This window comes from Lutjanus erythropterus, chromosome 24 (assembly GCF_056507025.1).
Source record: "Lutjanus erythropterus isolate fLutEry1 chromosome 24, fLutEry1.hap2, whole genome shotgun sequence".
NCBI classification, from domain to species: domain Eukaryota; kingdom Metazoa; phylum Chordata; class Actinopteri; order Lutjaniformes; family Lutjanidae; genus Lutjanus; species Lutjanus erythropterus.
The window spans coordinates 14,354,454-14,366,931 of record NC_139340.1 but is presented as its reverse complement, the minus strand read 5'-3'; the positions used below and the strand labels follow the sequence as shown (position 1 = coordinate 14,366,931).

General features: G+C 41.8%; 1 protein-coding gene across 2 annotated transcripts in view; it reads left to right on the top strand.

Annotated features, from left to right (window-relative positions):
- LOC146304818 (E3 ubiquitin-protein ligase Midline-1-like) overlaps positions 1-12,478 on the top strand; it is a 71,431-nt gene that overhangs the window by 17,300 nt on the left and 41,653 nt on the right. Inside the window, exon 1 of one of the 2 annotated variants that reach the window (XM_084713534.1) lies at positions 6,130-6,411. The exons of the other annotated variant lie outside the window; for it this stretch is intronic. The gene's annotated coding sequence lies outside the window, so the exon portion shown is untranslated. Of the gene's footprint in view, positions 1-6,129; positions 6,412-12,478 lie in introns of those variants that run through there. 2 annotated transcript variants of the gene reach the window in all.

Here is a 12,478-nt window from a genome sequence, read left to right as displayed (position 1 = left end):
TGCAGAGTATCTCATGACTCATGCAATATGAATGCATATCTAACGTACTGTCCAAGATAGTGATCAGTGACCGGGGAGGTTTTAAGAAGCTGTATATATACATCGTAAAGACGCCTCTGGAAGATAATATGCTGATGGAAGTCATGTGTTTTAATGTATGTGTATAAAATATGTGGGTGTTCACATCAAAGGATGCTGACTTGAGTTGTTGGACAGTCTCCAGTTCGTGTCTATTTGGATTAATTTTACCTGGGAGGTTGGCTAAGAGCCATTTAAGAGAGTGCTGGTGGTCACGTGCCCATCTGCACACATGTTTGGTGTAAATCCTACAAATCCCGGGCTACCCACGACGCCGGTGCCCTCCGAAAGGTCTCGGTCACAACCCCATCATGCTTTATCCCTGAAACGGTCTCACCCCTGTAGACTGGAGACGGACTCCACCACATTCCTGTCATTCCTGGTCGTTAAAAATAAGACCTTTATAAACTCAGCGGAGGCCAGCTTTCCTAAATTCAGAGAGTTGTCATGGGAAGGTTGGCAATGAAAGGCAAGAGTAGAGTCGACATGTTACAAAAGATGCAGCAGCTATACTATAAAAATAAACTTAAAACTTTTTTTTAAGTTGACTGAATTTGAAAAGTTCAGGTAATTTTGTAATAATTCAAAGCAATAAACTTGATATTACTTCAGTTTTACTGCAGAAAATGTTAGCAGTTCACTGTCAAAACAAAAAAGTAAAGAAACTCAGAACTTCAAGGCAACTTACTTCAGCTGATTTTGAAGGCCAGCCCAAATTTTTAAGTTTTGAATAAAGTTTTATCAACTAATAACTGATGAGAAAATTTGCTTTCCTTCTTTAAATAAGAAACCCAAAAACTGTATTTTAAAAACTGTTCAGTAAACTCACTGAAGTGAATAATGGCTAATACTTTAATATTTCCAACTCACAAAAATATAATTTTTTAAAGATTCAAGTCTATTTAAAGAAAAAAGCATTTTATCTCAGCAAACAATTATAAGTCACTAAAACTTTTTCATTTATTTCAAAACTTGAATTGAGTTTCTTCTGCTTTTTTTTTTAACAGTGTGTTTTCTTTATTGCATTAGAGACACAAAGCAAGTGTTGTATGTATATATATGTAAATATGTTTTCTTCAAACTGAAAAAGAAGTTGATGACTTAACTTATTCATTCAACTCATTATTAAGTCAATCGTCAAAGTTGGAAAGTTCTTAAATACTAGACACTTGAATCAATAAAACTTGTTTCTTGCATGACTTTTTTTTACAGTGTAATGTAAAGCAAAGAATAAAAACAAGGTTAAAGTTGTGATCTTTTGAGCGACGGCCTCTTTTATCTTCTCTGTGCTTGATTTCTGCTGTTCCATTACAAGTGACAGAACGAACCATTGTAAAATTATGACAAAGTATGCCATATAACTGCATCAAAAACCTCAAGATGGCTTCTTAAGAGCACAAAACCACAGCCTTGAAGAAGACACAAAACCTCATTGTACATCAAGAATTTCTGAATAAGTCTGTGTTTTTGTGCAGAGAACATCAGCACAAAGAGAACAGAAACTTTTTTTTTTTTACACTCCTGAAGGGCTGAGGTTCTACACAGAACCGCTTGCTTCTGGCAGACTCCTTTTCAAAGAAACAGTTAGTCTTGTTTGTTTAAGGTAAAGAGTTAGGATTGTAGAAATCCTTGAAGAAAGTCTTAAAGAGGGTTTGTGCAATAATTAGGTGGGTTCTACATAAAACCCCCTGGTTGGGTTCTAGATGAAACCCTTGGAATACGAAAAGGTGGAAGGGTTGAAAAGAACTGCCAGAGAGGGTTCTGGGTAGAAACATTGCACCACAGAAGGGTTCTCCCTTAAAAACTCTCACAATGGGTTGTGAGTGAAACTTTTCACAGAACCCTTTATGTTGGGTTCCAGATACCAACCACAAAAAACGACAACCGGGAACCCAAAAGGGGTTCTCCTATGGAGACAAGCCACAGAACCCTTCATGGTTCTGTTAGCACCTTTACTTCTTTGTGCTCCCTCTCAGAAATCTACATAATTTAAAGTTTCTGTGTTACAGTTTAGAGGTTCAGAGGTTTATTTTATTTTGTTCATCCTTTGTGTGGTAACCTTGCACTGAATGCGAGTCATTGTGTTTTGCACTGTAGTTAAGATTTCTATGCAAAAATATTACTCACAACAGATCGTATGTGTCCATTGTGGCTGGCAAATTTAGTCACTATGATTCTGAACTCAATACCCTCCATCTCTATTTGCACAATGTCATTTGAAGCGCAATCGAAATATCACCAGGGGCGAGACGGGAACATATAGTTCAAGGTGAAAAACATCCACTCGACTTTGCGGTATTGAGGTAGAGGACGCTTGACAAAGCCTGAGATTCTGCCTCAGCTGAGAGACTTGAGTGAATGAAGAGGCCTTGTGCCCGTGTGCTTTAATTCTGAAGAGTGCTGTTGGATAACCTCCAAGCTGAAAAATAGCTGAAGGACTGCTAATGCACCGACTCCACCTACATTGTGGATTCAATAGAATAATAGAATTTGAGTCTATGAGCTCCACGACTGACTCTTAGCAGTAAAACTTTGATTAGAAAACCTGAAATTGAAAAAAAAAATTCAAGGTTGGCCATTGAATTCAATGCACGGGTGAACCATTTAGAGAGATAAAGCTTGGGAAAAGTAACAGAATGCAGAAAACACAATGAGCCTTTGGTATACTAAGTGTATGTAACCTACACGCTAATATACCCTGTTCTACACTAAGTCATGGGTCAGTAACCACAACCATGGCAACAAGTGCAAGTTTTGTGCCCTGGAATTTCCCATTTGAAATGTCCAACTTCTGACCAGCAAGTGTTCCAGGTGCACAATGCCAAAAGTAAATAAAAGACATGGCTGACCGTGACAAACTGATGTTTCTTTGGCGAGACTTCACACAGTTGGACCCTCAGCATTGCAGCCTCCTTGCATACATTAACGACAGAGGATGAAACACTGCGCACGAGGTCACAGACGCCATCAAACGCCACATTTTGCAGCTCTTGACAAAGTTGGTATCGTTTTGACATCAATTTACATGCAGAGCAGGATTTACTGTATGACAGTTTGCAGTATTTTAGTCTTGTGTCACAGACAGCTGCTTCTTCATGAAGGCAGGGTAGATTGATTTACAAGTAGGAACTCCAACTTTTGGTGTTCAGTTGTAGTTTCTTTAGTAGGAGGTCGGGGTTCTGAGTTGTCTGAGAGTTATCTGGTGCAACTTGCAAGGTTTCTGATTGTGTTTCCTGTATTTTGCACGTTGTTTTGCTGCACGTGTGCTGTCAAATTAGCAGAGACGCTTCCGTCATTAGACTGTGTTTTGACTACTGTCTGTGCTTTCTATAGCTGCAGCGCTCCCTGGGCTGCCATATTTCTGGCATTAAAATGCTGACTTAAGGCGCCAACAGCAGAGCCTGAATAGTATCTGATACTCCCTCTTTCACATCTTTCTGAGACTGGAACTGGAGGGACGTCTTCATCCATAGTTTCTGTCCCTTTCCCCTCACTGTTCCTGCAACTTTTTGTGTGTAAAACTAAGTGCAAAACTATGAATATCTTACTGTCTGAGACTATCTGAAAGTGTATGTGATCATCCCTTCATTTAATTTATCACATCTCGCCCCTCTCTTGTTCAGAGCAGGTATAACCACTTTTCACATGTGTAAAACTTTATTCTTTTGAGCATAGCTGTGCCTTTAAAGTCTACTTCTTATTCAATCCAAACTCCTGACTCTGTGTGTGGGGCTACTCTTCTGTTTGCTGTGGTGAGGGAACATTTTCATGTCTTGGACTGGTAGAGTTTTTCGGAAAGTTAGTTAGCGGCCTCGCTCTTGCCGAGGGCTGACCCGAGATGGAAACTCTTTCCCCCGTCCTTTTCCAGAACAGCATTCTTTAGCAGCAGCCTCACCTCGACTGATCCTGCTCCAACCACCAGAAACATCCAAGTCCTGCACATGAATGTTGCAGGCACAAATGCAGGAGGCTAAACAACCACAAGCATGAAAAAAGCTGTGTTTTTAATGAAACATGCCAATCAATACCCCCGATCTTTTCATTTTGGTATAACTTATCTCCATAATTTTTGGAATTTGTGTGTTTTGGTGTCAAAACTCCTCACTGAATTCACTAAACTACCTCCATTTGAGAGTCAAAATGGTAAAAGCACATTTTAATTGACCTTACTGGAACACTTTATCTAATTGAAATCTTGGTCAGAGCTTGGCATTTCAGTGGCGCATTCAGCTTTGGACATGCTTTCTGGAACTTATCAGACCCAAACAAACAGTTTCATTTGATGCATAAAACGTAATTCTTTTGGCGAAAATGTCATCTGGCTCCACGATCCTCCAGCCCAGGATAAAGGATGGAATTAAACCCCTGTTCTACACTTCCAATACAAGACTCACTCCCCCTAGGGCAAAATGTTAGGGGATTATTTGGGATCTAGCTACCAATGAGCAGCCGGCGTTCAAAGCTTTCACATCACATGGACTGTAAACTTCTGAATAACCGTTAGGGCTCATGATTTTTCTTTTTTCTTGGCTTTATGCTGTTTTCTGTCATGTGCAATTGCCAGGATTAAGAGCGCCATCCACCGTGAATCAGACATGACAGAGCGGTATACTTTACAATGAGACGGCTGATGAATGCTGAAGATTTCCGATCAAAGATTGCAGTTATGGCAGGGCGGCGTGCCTCGTGTGGGAGGGTAAATCACTGACTTGCATCTTGGAGATTAATTTAAGCTGCTTTCCTTGTGGGACACATAAAAAAAAGAGAGAGGGGGGGTTGTTTTTAATGGGTATGCCGGCCAAAACAGCTGAAGTTTCAAGGTAGAGGAAGAGACAGCGGGGAGACATTTACAAAATTACAGGGGGTGAATTTCTACTGAGGATGTGTCATGGATGCAAAACAGGAGACAGATGAAAACTGATATACAGTAAATTCACAAACTGAGGCTTTTATTTACCTCAATGGTCTTAAATCGCCTGAGTATAGATATTTTAGACATTTTCACTCCAATTTTGCGATTTGATAGCATTTTAAATTGTTGTTGACGGTGATTGCTGTTAATGTAAAGATGGCTACTGAAGTATGGGTCAACTAAGCCTGCTCAAACTGCTAACACGATCCTCATGGAAGAACCAGAAAAACAAAACGCGCACTAAGAAAAAATGAAGATAATTTAGGAATGAATGGAACCAGGAACCAGGCTAAAATATGACACTTTAGGACGTAATGTACTGTGGCGTGTGCCGACAGTTTCCTCAATGAGCCGAGAAGTTTAGCTCATGTTTCATCAGAAAACCCTCCAGGAAACACCACATCAAAATTCATGAGGAAAGCGGACAACACAAGCGTCACAGTAAAAGAAGGCTGTGTTAATTGGGGTTAAACTGCCTTTTCTGTCTTGTCTTTATTTAAGTTGACATTTGGGCCACCAAAAAGGTCCTTTTTCACCAAAGTTGGAGGCAGAGTGCTTAAAAATATTAAAGCCCGTCCCTGGAATGTGTTTCCATCAGTATTGGGGTATTCGCCCGATGCTGCGCTCATGCACTTGTACTCATAAAAGTACTTGGAGAGTTCAAGGAGTTTGCTAATGCCAGCAGCCGGACACATTTAGAATATGAGTTCTTAGTCTCAGCAAAAACCCAAATGTAAAATGTTTTGGTGCATCCCGAGTTCTAACTGAACTGAACTGGTAGAAACGCAGGTTTTAGTCTTCTTAGTCAAAGCAAAACTTGGCTTTGGACTGCATGCATCTGTACAGACACATGTCCACATGTGTTTGCACGCAAGTCAGCATGTAGGCCAGGACGAGCAGACATGCATACACACTCAGAGAATGTCAGTGTGACACATCTGACTGTAAACTCATACTCGCACACAGACTCCACCCCCATGGGTTCAGTGATTGGCCTACTTAGAGACAGGGCAGCCCACTGGCAGATTTGAATACAGGCGAACAGAGGAGGGAGGGATGGACGGAGGAGGAGGAGGAGGAGGAGGGGGAGGAGGAGGGGATATGGAGAGGGGGGCGGTGCACTAGTTTGTCCCTGCTCTATCTCTCTTTCTCTCTCTCTGCTGGGTCAGGATGGAAAGGCTTACACAGGCAGGGGAGGAAACATGTCATGAGAGGTGATGACACAGCCACGGAGACATATCCACATCCTCACTGACTCCCAAGTTCGCCGCTGCTTGCCGCCGCCGCTCCTGCTGCTGTTGCCGCGTCCCATAGAGGAAAGAGAGAGCCAAAGATAGCCTCCATTCTCCCCCCCTCCATCTCTCTCTCTTCCTCTCTTTCTCACTTTGTTTGTGGATGATGGGATTTTAATCATGTGGAAGGTAAGAGGAGGATGGGAAAAGGAGTGTTTTCTTTATGCTTTGCTGTATTTAGAAGGGACCTGTCTCAGTGGGAGTTTGTGCGTTCTTCTTAGTTTACTTAAGTCTGTGAGTCCTCTGGGGGATTCCCGCACGCTTTTCACCCTCCATCTCAGCTCAGACTGTATTCTCAGTGGAAATGAGGAGTGGAGGCGATGAGTGCCAGCATTACTGGAATGATAATGATAGAGCAGTGGCTCCGGGACTCAGCCAATGAGTGCAGGGGAGCCATCTGTATCAGAAACTTGCAGTAGAAACAGTTTCTGAAATTTGATTTATAGCGAGAAGTCATGCGGAATGAGTGATTGCATTAAATGTGTCAGCTCTTTGTCAACTTTCATAACCCTAACCCTGATCCTACCCAAACTACCCATGTTTAGCCCCTAACAAGTGTACTCCTGAATTTTGATTTATTAGAAGAAGTCTGTTTTTACCATGTGGAAAGTATAGTTTATTCCTGATTGCCTTAAATGTTTCAGCTCTTTGGCAACTTCCCCTTTAATTACCCTCACCCTAACTCTATACCCAAGCCCTAATTCTCCAGAAAAATGTGCATTTCTGATTATTGATTCATAACAAGACGTCTGTTTTTACCATGAGGAATGAGCTGTTTATTGCTGATTGCCTAAAATGTCTCAGCTCTTTGCCAACTTCAACTTTTATTACCCTGACGCTGCCCCTCCATGTTTAGCTCCCAAAATGTGTGTTTGCATGTGGGGAGTTTTGTGAAACTATTCAATATTGACCACGGAAGAATATTTAATTGTGTTTAAATGTGTGAGTGTGTGTGTGTCCATGTGTGTGTGTGTGGGTGGGTGGGTGGGGTTACATTGGATGTGAGAGTCTGTTTTGTGTGACCCAATTTTCAAAGAGCCACTGTGTGTTTTGGTGGTTGCTTGAAGCCCAAGATGCATAAAGACAGGAGACAGTGCCTTGAGGGATGCATAAATAGTGTGTCTACTTGAGTGCTGTAAGTGTGTGCGAGAGGCTTTAAAGGTCCCCGAATGTTTGGTCTTTTTTTTTTTTTTGCAGTTAAGAGGGAGTTTGCTAATTTAACAGCTTTTCCTACATTTTGCATGTGCATGCGAACGTACCGCACTTTTATGATTATTCATCCGCATGACTGTATGCTCTGCGCCCTGCAATGTTACACTTCATTCATTCACATTTGTACAACTCTGTGTTCAAGCATCCCAGAGGTCATGTTATTCAATTTCACAGCATCTCCTGTGTGCTGAGGCGTGTTTGTGTGTGTGTGTGTGTGTGTGTATGTGCGGGCGTGCGTGCCAAAACGTGTGTGTGACAGCTGGTTGCCACGGGCTCAGCGCTACGACTGATCCTTCTCACCTGCTAAGGGTCACAGGGATCAAGGAAATCCAGGTTCAGTGTTTGATCTGCGAGACAATGGGGGAACTCAAGGAAGGGAGGCTACTGTACTGAGACTGTAGATTATAGCTGTAGTACAGTTTCAGGGATGATCATAGTTTTGACCAAAGCAAATGTGTTAAATAGAAGAAGTTTTGTGGCAACTTTATCTATGCACACAAAAGCTTTATTTCTCCCAAATCTTGTTCACAAGTTCCTTAATCCAATCCACAATCCATCCACCTGACAGGTGTGGCGTAGGCTGAATCATGGCTTTGCCCTCTGTTTTTTTTTCCCCAGGAGGGCAAAGTCATTACCCAACCTACTCTGCCTCTGACTGGCTGACCCTAATATTCTTACTCTGACCAAACACTCCTCATGCCCAAACCTAACCAACCCAACTAATGAAGACAATTGGCACTAGCCAATTAGGGGCAGAGTTACCCTCCTGGGAAATAATGCTGTCTGTACCCCTGCAGTTCGATGATACCATGAAACATTTTTTCAAGATAAAACTCCTCGTGGAGCCGTTCTGACAGCACCTAAATGCACCAAGATGCACTGCACATCTCAGCTTCTATAGCCTATGGTGATAGCTTGTTGTCCCAGGAGGGCAAAGTCATGACCTGCCCTCCTCCACCCCCAACTGGCAAGTAGTCGTTGCCTTCGTTGATTGGTTAAGTTTAGGCATGAGAAGTGGTTGGTATAATGAGGGTAGGAATATTAGGTTAAGCCAATCAGAGGCATAGTAAGGTGGGCCACGACTTTGCCCTCCTGGGAAAAAAGGCAAAAAATTGACATGTGTATCCCCATGTGAAAAAGCCATAGATCCTTACCTAATTTTAGGAGATCAAACTGCACATTTTAGAGTGTGCAACAATAATGCTGGTTAAACCTTTTGTGTGCATTAAGAAGTCTATACATACAAGTTTGCAGTAAGCCACAGCCTAAATTTTCTTTGACAAACAGTGAGTAGGAAGGGACAAGGAGGCCTTGTCTGAAGTCTGGTTTGTAGTTGTCACTGTGCCGACCAATATAGCAACAATAGCATTGTTGCTGTTTCTTTTCCTGTTTCCCTTGACACGTTTCAGTGGCATTGTCAGCCTGGGCGGGCTTGAGAAAAGCATCTCAGCTCTCAGATCTCTGAAGATTGACTGTGGGAACCATGTCGACAAATATAGCGGAGGCAGTATTGTCATTTCTTTTCCTGCGTGGGGCACATCTGTCAGTTTGTTTAAAGTGGGGAGGAGGGAAAAGGTGCGCTCTCCGTTCGAGAAAAAATGTCTTCAGGAGAACTTTGTCGCTGTGTGCTGATCGCATTAGCCACCTACGTTGCCCCCTAAAACACCCTGTTATCTCACCAGCGTGTAGCTTACATGATAAAACAGGGAGGTATAACTTATGAGACTCTTATCTCTGCCTAATTGGTTAATTTGATCTACAAAGCATCAGCAGTCTCCCACTTCAGACGCTTGAGGGGCAAACTGCTAATTGCTATCTAAACATCCTTCAAAAAGGACAAAGACAGACTGGAATACTTTTTATAACCATCCTCCCCCTATTTCCACTCCAGTTCAGTTCAGTTCAGTTCAGTTCATTTTATTCACCCCAGTGCGTTCTTTAATCACCAACCGAATAAGATGAGAATGCAACGTTGCCATGGAAACTTGTGACAATGAGCACAATCGCTTCAGTGAGACTTGGCAGCTTGTGTAGTCCTGCGGAGAGGATAAGTGGTTGCTCAAACTTTTTTTTTTTTTTTTTGCAGCTGTCAGGAGCTTTTACAGTACGTCGCTTTACAAATTTCAAGTGTAGTTTTGCACCTAACTTAAAATTTGAACTCTAAATATCGTTGTCCATTTTTGCACTGCATGCTTTCCACTTTTCTTACCAAGTAATTTCAGAGGTAAAGGAAGTAGACTGCACCAGATTATGCATATTCTGAGGCTATAACACTGGTTTCCTGTATGATTTGCAATTTAAATCAAATTTAATGTAGTCTTCCTTAATTGTGACACTACTGTGATCTTTTCCAGTGAACAGTGGCGTGGTGTTTCCTGGCATTGTTCCCTGTGAGAACAAGCTAAACTTTCCGGCTGGTTGAGGAAACTGGCGGCAAACACCGATCATGTTAGCAGTTTGAAAAAACCAATACCTCAGTAGCCCCAACATATTGGCTGCTAGCCGGTGGCAAGTACTGTTTGCTGTTTAAGTAGATGGTTGAATTAAACGGTGTGAAGGGATCTGGATGTTTGTGGAACTGTGACGTGCTGTCAAAGGCTCGCAGTACGGGAATGAAATCATTTGGTGGCCACAGAGCAACTTTTCGTGGCCATGATCCAGAGAACCACAGCTAATGTTGAACCATGACTACTGTGAGCTACTGTTAGCGAACACTACCATTAACTAGGTAGTAAATTAGCTACTACTAAAGGTGGAAAAATGAAAGTTAGCACACTTTATCCTAAAATTAGGAAAGTTCACTGAAGATTTTCGTTAGGATGCCTGTGTAATATACTCCCATGTTCAGTTAGGATTGTCTAAGGAACTGTTCATCTGTTTGGCATCTTTATTATTAAATCAGGTTCTGACTCTAATTCCTATGGTTACCAAACATTTGAGTTTGTGTGATACAGCCCCAGATAAGTGCTAAACAAGTTGCATGTGGACCAAATTTCAAATTATACCACAGTAATGCTGCAGTATAACTCTCTTGCAGAACTCACTTGTTGCTCTGCAAAGTACAGCAAAAACTGTCCACAAAAGTGACAAAGTTTACTTCCTTTGAAATCTCTGATAACATGACCTTTTACAGTTTTTCCATCCGAAGCAAAGCAATCACTTATTCTCTGAGAGTGCCGCCTGGTAAACAACATTTCACAGGTATCAGTCATGGATTTGTTTTTGTTATTTTGCTCCTCAGATTGTGAGTCTGAAGATATGTCGCAGCCATTTGATATGCACTGAGGGTTTTACTTAATCTGCTGCAGACCGGCAGATGTTCAAAAGTCACATCACATCATTTTGGAACATCCGCTGTTCGAGATGCAGCCCCGTGTTCAATATCATCGTGTTTTTTGACATTCCTTCCCCTCATGGGGATCATGTGAAGTCTCACTCTGCTCTCATCACTGATACTCAAAAAGTGCAACGGTTAAAAAAATGTAATTGTAAGCATATTCCAAAGCTGCCCACATGTTAAGTGTTATGACAAGCGAGGTGCTCTATGAAGCAGGGTCATTTTAGGCATGCTGAGGTTAAACTGAGGTCACTTTGCACGTGCTGTGCAAAGAAAAAGGTCTTCCTGAGAAAACAGAACTCTAAACTAGCTCCTTGACCACATTGTAAAAACATCCCCAGCTATTTCTGTCTATAATTGACACTTTCAGTCCTGAGAAAAGAAGAAGCTGCACACTGCTCTTGTTCTGCATCACATAGCATCTCACAAATTTACAAATGCAAATATTATAAAGAAGTTGCAATGCTCTTGCTGCTGCACTTCTTTTAGAGACTTTAAAGGGACAGTTCACCCCAGAATCTATTCTTTTTCCTTTGCCCTGTAGTGCCATTTGGTGCGAGTTACATTATCACTGTGTCAAAGGAAGTCATGGATGAAAGGCTTGTGCTCGTGACAGCGTGGGATGGAAACATTTACGGCATCCACTTCAGCTGAGCTGTAATGTTTGCATCGCTGAGCTAGCTAGCGCGGTGAAGCTGGTAGAGAGAAAATATTTTCTACACATGAGACAGAGGTTTGTAGATTATCTTGAGTAACTGGGTCATGATTTCTGGAAAGACACGTTGCTTATGAGTTTTTCAAAGGTAGGACACTTTTTGGTGCTTTGAGCACCACAAGCTTACATTATATTGAAGAGAAGGCATTGATCTCTACAGCCAATATCTCCAGAACTATATTGCATTAAACAGTTTTTTGTCTTCTCTCCTAGCTGCTAAGTTAGCATGGCATGGCGAGCATTGGGTGTGTCAGCATCAGCCTGCTCAGTTTTGCAAGGCGGTTTCTGAGATGGTGACTGATCTAGATGGATAAACAGCACGACAAGGAAGAGGAAAAAAAACATCTTTGATTCTGGGATGAACTTCCCCTTTAAGGCTCTAAACACTACTCAAAAATAACTTGATAAAGGGGATACATTTTGCAGCGAACACACCTGAATCATTTACTTCAAATGAGTAAATCCACCTCAGACCCCATGCCTCCTTACAGCTGCTCCTATAAGCCATGCAGATGCTGCATGCCTCAGATGTATCCCCCCCTGGTGCTGTGTTCATACATGCATAAACTAGCTTACCTCATCTCTGCCAGCTCTCTGGGGCCGCTTTCACGTTGAAAACATTTCATTATCCAATCGGTTTTGCAATGATAATTTAGCACTTTTGGGAATAACCACTATTTAATCACTTTCATGTCCGCTAGGGGATCCTAAGCACATATTTTGCGGCAACATTATGGCATTGTAGAATAATTGTGATCGCGGCAGGAGGAAGTAACTAAATTTTATAGTGTAAAAGGAAATATAGTCATCCTAAATCCAATTCCCAAGGTAACACTGTATCTGTTTTACTATCTTGCCAATGTAAGATTAACTAAAGATATGTGAGTGAGTGATGGAACGATCCTTGAGTGGGATTTCGTTATAAAGAAGAG